The sequence below is a fragment of the Parus major genome, chromosome 4A (assembly GCF_001522545.3).
Source record: "Parus major isolate Abel chromosome 4A, Parus_major1.1, whole genome shotgun sequence".
In the NCBI taxonomy this organism is placed as follows: domain Eukaryota; kingdom Metazoa; phylum Chordata; class Aves; order Passeriformes; family Paridae; genus Parus; species Parus major.
Window position 1 is genome coordinate 13,839,128 of NC_031772.1, and position 10,801 is coordinate 13,849,928.

Sequence of the window (10,801 nt, forward strand, 5' to 3'; positions counted from 1 at the left end):
TCGAGTGGCTGTTTTCCACCACCAAAGGAAGTACTCTGAGTTGTGTCTCAGTCTCTGGATGTCTAGAAATGGTGGAGACAACATCCAGGTTTCTATAGATGAGGGCATGTTTTTAGGCCTTCCTAAAATGTTGTCAGTATTAGTTTATGATTTCCAAGGGTGTAGCTTATGAATTCCATGAGCCAAATGGTTGTAGTAAAACACAGAAAAATCTACATTTCCCCTATTACCATTTGTGTGTGAAAAATATTCTTTGGTCTTCTACATTTTTCTTCTTTTTCCGTAATGTTGTGTGGTCTTTTTCAAGACCGAGTACCTTTTCTGTTTTGCAGCTTGGTAGTTAAATGCTTAATCAAGCTCTAGACCAAGCTGTAGGTTGTTTCTCAGTAAGTTACTGGTAGTTTTAAGTTGCAAAGAAGATGTGTAGGCTCATAAGTAATGTTTGTGATCAAACAATATCTTAACATTAAGAAGTTACAGACCATTTTACTAATTGCCTGTTCATAGTCATAAAAAGGTTTGGGTTGGACTGAGGAGGTGCCCAGAATTACTTTCAAGTCCACTAGTATATTATCTTACCAGTTACATGCAATCATGAATTCAGCCATAAGATGCATAGCTGTGTGCTGTAGATGTTTAAAATAATTCATCCAGGGATGCACTTAAAAAAAATGGCTATTTCTTACAGTGCCTAGGAGGGGACTTAAACTTGGGTATTAGGCATTAGTTTGAGGTTTTTTTTCATTGTAACTAGCACCATTGGACTGACATCTTTAAACATAAGAATAATCTTTTGATTGGGGGACTCAGAGAAATAGGTCCCATGTATGGAACACCCACTGCATGGAATAAATTCCATAAAAGAATTTTTTTCTTTTTTTTTTACATAGTAAATGGCAGAGATTTTGAGGTCTGCTGTTCTCTTCTTCTGCCCTTGTCTTATTAATTTATTCCTTAGTAATTTCTGCTAGATTTGTCTAAAGTATCCTTTTCTTGCACTCCTGTTAGCAGTGTAGAATTAACATGAATATTCTCCAGTAAGTCACAGGTACTGTCTCTTTATAGGTGTTGGATAGAGCATTAAACCCAAAGCCTTCATTTTAGGCATTTGCAGCCCAAAATATCCCAAAATGGCTTTGGAAAAGAAGCACAAGAAGATAATTTAAGAAGGATTGGGGCCAAGTAAAGGTGCAGAGCTCTGTGCATGTCTCTGATTTCTGGTAATCTTTTCATAACCATTTTGCAGTGTTTCATTATAGGACATGTGGATGTGATAAGCCTGAATGTAGATATTAGGCATATAATCTGTATTTCTTATTTATGACTGCGAACATGGCTTTAGGGTCAGCAGAAGCTTCAGTGTCAAAAAAAGGATAAAGAAAATTGGGAGGTGGTGTAATGAACACATTTCCCTGTCAGTGTTGGAATAACTGACTTATAACTTGTAAAACTGTGCCCTTCCAGTCCAGAGCTGGACTGAATTGTCAGTGGGGGAATATGCAGTGGCCAGGCAGAATCAGATTAAGGTTTGTTTTTTAACGCCACCAGACTCTGTGCTGGCCTCAAAACACTTGTATGGAAAACATGGAAAGGATGGTACCCTAAAAGTACTGGCTCCAGTGAGATAGATACCATGTAGTCTTTTAGGGACAGACCTGTCAAAATATTTCATCTGTTCTTTACACATCTCTGCTTTCATCTTGAGCTGAGACTGACATCTGTCAGATTGTGTGGTATGGGAGAAATGTGTTTTAAAGGTTATAAGAGTGAATGGGATTCTAGATTTCAGATGCAAGTGAATGGGAAGGTCCTTAAACAAATAAATGAATTAGGTTTTCTCTTCAGCCTATTGAGAAATATTTATGAAGATTAACAATTCTAAATAAAGAAGAAATAAAGGAAGAAATATAGATTCATAAAATACAGAAGCAAAAGGCTGATTAAATTGATGAATGCCACAGTCAGGTTTGCTCTGTTCTATTGATTCCATCTGCTTAGTATTTTGGAAACTTTATTATCATTTGTTATCAGTAATATTAAGCATGGTTTCATAAAGGAGTAGTTGTACCAGTATTTAATAGGGCAGAGTAAAGTCCATATTATTATTGTAATTATTCATTTTTAATGTTGTAATTGAAGATTTAAAAAAAGTGTATTAGCTGTTATTATTTGTAAAAGAAATGGCTTCTATCTGATGTTTATAGTATTTAGGACTGAACTCTTAATATTATATTGCTTCATAAAACATAGGGACAGGATACTAAGACAGTATATGTTTTTGGTTATAAGCCAAAATTTAATTTAGTATTGTAGACATGAAAACTTTTGTTATAATGCTAAATTTGTTGCTGATAAGTGTTTACAGTAATACATATTGAAAGACTGAAAATTCAGTTACATTAGCAATGATATATCCCTAAAATTAATGTCTCTGAACATTCATCAGAAAACATGTATTACTCAGATTCAGTGTAGGACCAGGTTCTGGTCATTATAGATCTGGAGAATAATCTTTATTTTGCACTTTCTTGTTGAAAATATATATATATGCATACTCTGTATATGTAGTTCCTATGACTGTAGTCCATACGTGCCTCCTGCAGATGTAGGATCGCTCACATTCTTAAAATCCAAACCTTAAGAAACAAAAGTATAAGCTATTTGTACAGCTATATTGTATGGAAAACTTAGGAAAAGTTTGTTGTTGGTCAGGCCTTGAGACTGAGCATTATCTATGGACTGCTGTGTTCAGCACTACATGAGCTGTCTGCCTGGCTGACTTGCCAGTTGCTATCAGCCATCTGTCCTCTTGTGCTCACAGAGGATGAGAATTTGAGTGGTGTGTGACAAGCAGAAATGTTCTTCTGCTGTGTCTGGTTTAAACAATTATTTTTTTCCTAATGAGGTTAATGTTCTCAACTACTTCCACATGAAAACCTACACTCTGAGCCCAATACTATAGGAAAATACAGAACAGTGAGACAGATTCTGAGGAGTTACCAATAGAGAGAAAGAAAGTCTTAGAATTTTTTGAGCGTTTGCAGTGTTTATTGAACTGCTAGAATTTAGGAAAAGGTAGAGATAAAGAACTGTTGCTGATATTGGTTCAGAAAATTGCAGAGGGGTTGGTGGGGGAAGTGTTGCAGCATCTGAACCATCTTTCTAGAATACTGAAGCAAAGTGCTGTTATAGGAACAATACTGGGTGGGTTAACTGTGCTTATTGTATTGCAATCCATGAGCTCAGGTGGGAGATACTTAGTTACAAACAGCTCTGCTGACATTTTGCAATTAAGAGAATCATCAAAGCAATCTAAGCTGGCTCCTGTTCCCCAGTTCTAAACTTTGCAATGGCCACCTGGCTCCTGTGATTATTGAGCAGAAGATGTGTAACTTCAAGACTTTTCCTGGAGATCCTGTGGACTGGACATCATTATTGTTTTCTTCCGTAGCTGTTGTGTTCCATACTTGCAACCACATTCAGACATTGGGTGTGGTCTGCTATATTCCGCTGGTTTTGGTTTTTGTTGTTTGTTTGTTTTTTTCCCTGTTTCTGCCTCTGCTTTTTCTCTTGAGTTATTTCATAATGTAAAGACAGACCAGAACTTCAAAAAGAAACAGCAGAGCTGCCTAACCTAAAAGCATAAGGCCAAGGCTGGAAGTACAGAAATTTCTTAAGCTATTTCCCAAGCAGCATAAAAGAAAATTTGTTTGATGACAGGGATTCTTTGTACACTTGGAAGAGGGTGTTTAATTTGAAAATATGTAAAGAATGCCCGATGAGTGATAAATCAATATCTCTAGTATGGATTTAATGACTTCATGCAGTTTCAGCAGGATTTGTCTTCCAAACAGAAATTGCAATGTAAGCTTTTAGTTTTACTTTTGCAGAGGTAGTTTTGATGGGCTCTCATTTCTAACAAATCTTATGTTGTTTACACCTACAGTTTTTGATCTTGTGTCCGTACACCAGCTGTCAGGAAAACACTAAGCCCACAAAAAACTGATTAGACACAAGGCACAGAGAACACAAGCTGCTACTGTTTGGAAAGCTCAGCACTCTTTCCAAAGACTTTGCCCCATTTGAACCATACCAGTTTTACTTTCACTAATGATATATTGTATAGCTTGTTTGGAAGCATGGGAGTTTATCATAAGTTTCTTTTTTGTTCAGCCCTGAAATGAGGCTAAACTATATCATTACAGTTACTTGTCATCAGAGGTCGTATTTTTCAATAGAGAAAGTGCTGCAATGCCTCTTAAATAGTTTCTTGATGATAATTTTTATCAGCTGCCCGTAAGAAGCAACAGTATGATCATGCTGCTTCAAAAAAGCTTTTTATCAGAGGTTGGAAATAATCTTTATTATTCAAGAGACAGTAGATTTTTAAATGAAGATGGTCAGATCTTTGTGGTCTGTTTGCCTGTTTGCTCAGGTTTTGTGTTGGTTCATCTTCTTTATGGAGGGGGAAACAGAGCCCTGTGTCAGGAAATCATTTCTAATTATTGTAATAGATGATGCATTTTTCATACCATGCAAACTCAGTTTGGTCTCTGGCAGCCAAAGTTTCAAAATGGGGAGCCTGCAGTAGTTGGCCTCCCAAACCTAGCATTTGGCACCTGCATGTGTAGGAGATCCTCAAATTCATAAGTTAGTTCTTCCACCCTTTCCCAGAGCAGAAGAAAGTTTGGAAGGTTTTTGTTCAGGCAAACAATTGCAAGATTAGATCGTGGTCAGTTAGACTTGTGTGAGTGACTGTTACATTCAATCATTTTAGAGATAAGTGAAAACCTGGGTAGGCAGGGGAGGATAATGCATTTGTGCAATCCTGAATCCTTTCTTCACTTCTCTAATTAAATAAAACAGTGATTAAACAGGAGAATACAGAGGGTTTGATATGTGGGTAACTAGCAATCTCCATGACATAAGTTATTAACTTCGTTATAAAATATGCTTAGATTGAAATCTGAGCATTTCTCGTCATTAATGTAACAATTTAATTATGTAGCCAAAAATACAGACCCTTTCTAAGATAAGCATTTTTCTCTTTATGTTTGCATATTTTTTTCCCTATGGAACAAGAAATACCTTCCTGTGTTGTTCCTGACAATAAAAATGTGTTATTTATATATGAAATTTTTCTATAGACATTAAATTTACTTTGAGCCTATACATAAAATGTGTTTTTTTGTCCGATTTGCAGTACTCTTAAAATTTAAAAACCTGCTCTTGAAGGTTATTTATAACAATTGATAAAACACTTAGTGCTGGCATTTAGATTAAAAGTACCTTGAGTTACATTTGTCTTGGCATTCTTTTTTCAAAATTGCACAGCAAATGCAGGTTTTAAAGAGAAAATGTGTGGCTATGTAAGGTCAGGAATTGAAAGAGAAAAAATAGATGTTCTAGAATCTAGAATCAGGTTCTCATTTTACCTGTCTGCAGTCGCAATGCATACACATGTAATACTAGAGCAGCACAGTTTAATACCAGTGTTGTAACTAATGAATCTTGATATGTATGAAGTAAGTGAGGTATATGAAATAAATCCTGCCTATATGGACCAGAAACTGAGCTCTGATTTTGATTATATCTTTGCCAACACTATTTTTTATCAAGATACTTTATATAAAAGGAAAACACCAAAAATGTTGTTCTTGCCCCCTTCCTTTCTGTTCTGTTAGTGCTTTAACATCAGGAGAAAGTAGATGGTAATTGACTTTCCAAATAGGGAAATTTAGCATGCTGGGAAGCACTTGCTTGAGAGCTGAAAGAGGGAAAATCAATAAGGAAATGAGAAAGTTGCCATTTCTAGTACTCCATTAGCTGCTGTGTAATAAGATCTCATCAAATCTTATCAGCAGAACAAGTGCATTTAAGAGCAGAAAATTTCACAAATGCTGAGAGTTAAGACTGTGGTTTTCTGGTATCTCATGTGTAAAGAGTTTAACCACTGCTGAATGAAACAATATGTGAAGTGCCAGTGCATGTGATTGGACAGATTGCTATTGATTTTGGTGGGGTTTGGGTCAGGCTTTAGTAGCCGAAAAGATCATAATTGGTCAGCTGAAAATGAATGACAGTATAGGCCACACTTTCTCATTCATTTTCCTATTGAATAGTGAGAGAGAGGAGAGAGAGAAAATTATAAAAAAGCATACAGTGAAGCTTGGAATTTCTGGTATGCTGCTTTATTTTGATATGACATTCAAATGAGGGTGATATTTTGTATTACTGTAGGATAAACAGAAGGACTGATTTATTTCACTCATTAATAACATCCATGTTCATTAGAAGAATAAATAGTAGAAGCAGCAACAAAGGAGTTGAGGAGAAACACAAATCTATATATTTAATATTAATTTCATTGTCTTTATTGTAGGAGTGGCATTTAGATGACAGTTACCACATCAATTCCTGTTTCTTTTCCTTGTTTATTGATCAGTTGTAAGTGGTGATTAAATAGTAGTTAAATGATGGTCAAATGTTAATCTTTCCTAGACCGTCATCTTTATCTCTTTTTTCTTATTCTTTCCTAGGGCAACTTTTTTAGCACCTGGCCTGCTGGAACTGGATGGGCTGCATCTCTCTATCAATGACAGAAGGATTTTAGCTCTTGAACTGGAGGAACTTATTGAGAGGTCTTTAAACTAGTGGTACAGAAGAATCCTTATGTTCTTGGCTGATTTTTTAATACCTGTTTAGAAAGCTTCATAACTGATGTAAGGTTACTCCTGTCTTCATCCTGCCTTTGTGATACAGGATGCATATTTCTTGCAGTAAAGATGATATAGTCAGCTAATATTACTCGTTTTCACTGATCTCGGTGGGGTTATTCTATAAATATGTGTGGAATTGCTTATGAACTAAGAAACAATCCCCTTACACTGACAAATAATTTATTAGGTCAGTCTAAATCAAACTACTTGGGAAACTGACATTTTCCATGTTATTAATAAAATAATGGATGTTAAATAGAATACTGTTTTTCTGTCAGGACGTTCACACTGTTTTTCTGTGTTATTTGTTTTATTCTGTTCATGAAGTGCTTCATAATTGAGTTTCTACTAATTTTATATTCATAGAATTTTAATTATATGGGCTTCCCTCCTGGCATGCATTACTGTCGTAGCACCTACAAATCTAATAAAATATCCATTCTGATAATAAATTTCAGTCACTGCTGGAATACAACTATTCTAGATCAGTAAGAATATCACTCAAACTCACGTTTTCTAGGCCATGACAATCTCAGACTTTAGATTTAGTTTAAAATTTGATGCAATTTGAACTAGGAAACAACTCTGGGAGTAGAAATGCTAACTTAAGACTTGTTCCTCCCAACATTTTATACCCAGCGTTCAGGCTTACAGGGCCTGCTATTGGCTCCAGTGGGAAAGATGGGGAATATTTTTCCCAGTTTCTGGACAATAGACAGTTGGCACTTCTCTCAGTGGTAGTGATGAAAGTTTGGAAAAGTGCACATGAAAGAAGATGCTGCAGGCAGGTGTCTTTTTCCAGTGTGCAGAACAATGAGGAGTTCTAATAATGGATGGTTGGGAATGGAATTATGCCAAATGAGGCAAATGTTGCATCAGAGAACTGTTTATTGGTAACGAAAAGACAAAGTAAAATGGAATTACGTTACTGAAGAGGGCTAGAGAAGACAGAGCAAAAGGAAGAAAAATGGGGGAGAGAGGAGGCAGAGGGAAGAGAGGCCATTCCCACAGGGGGTTGGGGAGCGCTGTCCATGTCCCAAGGTGGGGCTGTGCACGCTGCCTGCCGAGGCCAGAGCCCGGGCGGCCAGACATGAGGTGAGGTCGCTCGGGCAGGGGGGCCAGGAGCCTGGACAGGGTCCTGGGGAGGATCACAGTAACGGGCAGGCTTGGAGGTGGGCAGGGCTGGACACAGGTGGCTCGGGCAGGGGCACAGAGAGGAAGCAGGCAGGGCGCTGGTCAGGGACACAGAGAGACAGGACAAGTCGCGAGGGTGAGTAAGAGCCAATAAGGGCTGGAGAGCCAAAAGGCAGGACTCCAAAAGCAAGTTTGAAAAGCCCCCAAAGAGTCAAAAGGCAAAGGACAGAACAGCACCCAGAGGCCCCCAAAACAGTTAAAAGGAGGGAGACAGAACAGCCCCTGATATTTTTGACACAATTACTTTTTATGCTCCTGGCTCCTCCCAAAGCCTGCTTGCTGAAAGGACACCATTGCCCCAGTCCAATGTCCCACTGCAGTTCATTGTCCTTTTGCCATCTGATTGCAGAGTGTCTCTGGGGTACAGTGTCCCTGGTGTCCCCTGCTGACTGCCTTCCCTATCCGAGATGTGAACTCGTTGCCAGGTAAAGTCTCCCCAGAGACAAGGCTTTCCTCCATCCTCCTAGCTTTCCTCCTAGCTGCCTCCTGGATATGGCACTTGTGCATCCTCTCCCCACGTGCCTCTGAAAGCCATTGTAGAGGCATAACAAAACTCATTGGCTCTTCACAGTAGGTCTCTATTTTTGTTGTCTTTGGCAGGCTCTTTGCTGACCCAAGCACATGGTTGCTTCATTCCCTTCATTCCCTTTGGTGATAGTGCTAAGTGTGAGTTTTTCTGCAGCCCTATGAACCGCTCTGTTCCTAACTGAGCCAGTCCTCTGTGCTTCAGAGATGTCCTGCCTGCTGGAGCCAGCTGGCTGATGCCAGCCACAAAACCAGAAGGTGTGTGAACACCTTGGAATTTGGGGTGGTGCATGACCTGTCAGCAAGGACAGGCAGCCCATGGGTTCAGCTGAGCCTCTTGTAAATGTACCGAGAGAGTTCAGGTTTGCCCATCTGAAAGGTTCCAGTTCTGAGTGAGGTGTGAGAACACACGATTCTTAAACACAGCTCAGTTTTTGATGTGCTGGACCTGGTCACGTGGATGCTGTGGGCACTGGAGTCTGAAGTGACCTTATGTCCATCTCCCTGTCTGGGTTGAGTTCATGTACCACAGATGCTTTCCAGGACTGCTTGCAGGGACCTGGCCTGGAGTTCTGCCACTGCTTTTGGGTGCCATGGGACTGAAATAGTAAGTATTACGGAACTTAACTTCTAAGACCCTAAATCCTTTATTTGATCTAGCTTTTACTTTCAATATAAGAGGGTAAAGAATAGCAGGTACATTGAAGGAAATAGGAAAGGTTTTGGTGCAGATAGCAGGCAGCAGCTGAATGTCCCTACCCATTAGGCACTGTCAAGAAACCTGCAAAGTATCTTGATTCAGGCTGGCATGGTCAGAATTTCTTTCTCTTGTACTGACAGCGTAATTTTTTATTTTTTATTTTTAATATATAATCAAAACCTGACTTTTATTTGAAGAAAGAATGTGGAGGAAAGCTGGATCTCTAAATTCACTTTGACTCTTTCTTGGTTTTGTCAGGGCATAACTTGCCATTCAGAATATTTAATGTGACTTTCACTAGTAGGCTTTATTTAACAGCCATTTCTAGATAACTGATGAAAAAGTATTTTATTTGCATTTGATTTGAAAATGACAATTCTTATTGTCAAATTATATTCTCCAAATACTTTCATTCTCCTTGCTCAAAGGAGAATGGGAAATGATTCTTCCACCCCACTTCACTGTGGATACAAATGTGTATATTTTTGTGTGTTTGCACATACTCAAAGAATGTGAGAGAGATATTGTGAGCCATTGCTCTTCCAGTACTGTAGAGAAATGTCTTTTAATACTAATTTCATGGTGGTTGTTACCCAACACCACCAGCTGAATGTATCTTTGAGGCTGAATCTCTACCTCGGTTAATGTTTCTCTTATCTTCAGAAATGTACGTGGGTATGTGACTATAAGAAGAATTTGTGCATTTATGTGGCAAAAATTTGGCAGCGGGGGGCTGCAGGGTTGGTTTCCAGCAGCTTCCATGTCTGACAGAGTCAATGCCACCTGGTTCCAACATACTGTCACTGGCCAAGGCTGAGCCCAGGAGTGATGATGGTGGCACCTCTGGGATAATGTATTTAGGAAGGGGCAAATTTACTGCACAGAAGCACCTGGAGCCCAAGAGAGGAGTGAGAATGAGTGAGAGAAACATCCCTGCAGACACTGGCCAGTGCAGAAACAGGGGAAGGTGGTCCAGGTGCCAAAGCAGACATTCCCCTGGAGGGGGACCCATCTCTGCAGCCCTTGGAGAACAGATATCCACCTGCAGCTCCATACTGGAGCACACCAAACCTGAAGGATTGTCACCTGTGGAAGGGACCCACACTGGAGCAGGGGGAAGAGTGTGAGGAGTCCTCTTCCCTCGGAGAAGGGAGTGGCAGGAAGAATGTGTGATGAACTGACCACAACTCCCATTCCTTGTCCTGCTGTGCCGCTGGAGGAGAGGAGGTAGAGAAATCCGGAGTAAAGTTGAGCGAGGAAGAAGTGGGGAGCATGGAGGGGGGAGGGAAGGTCTTTCTAAGATTTGACTAGTAATAAATCAAACTAATTTCCCCAGGCTGAGTCCGTTTTACCTGTGATAGTAGTTGGTGATGATCTCCCTGGATGTTTTTTGATCCACAAGTTTTTCTTTCTTTGTCTCCCCTGTGCAGCTGAGTTGGGGAGTGATAGAGCAGCTTTGGGTGGGCATATGGAGTCCAGCCAGGGTCAACACATAACAATGTCAGAAGCTGTATGAATAGTAATACATTTATTTTACATTCCAGAATTAATATGGTGTGACTTTGAATTGTTTGAATAGAAACCGTTATGTACACAGTAAGCTGTAATTTTTAAAACTATGTCACCCTCTGGAGTTGTGAGCGTACTTACAAATCTATATTCA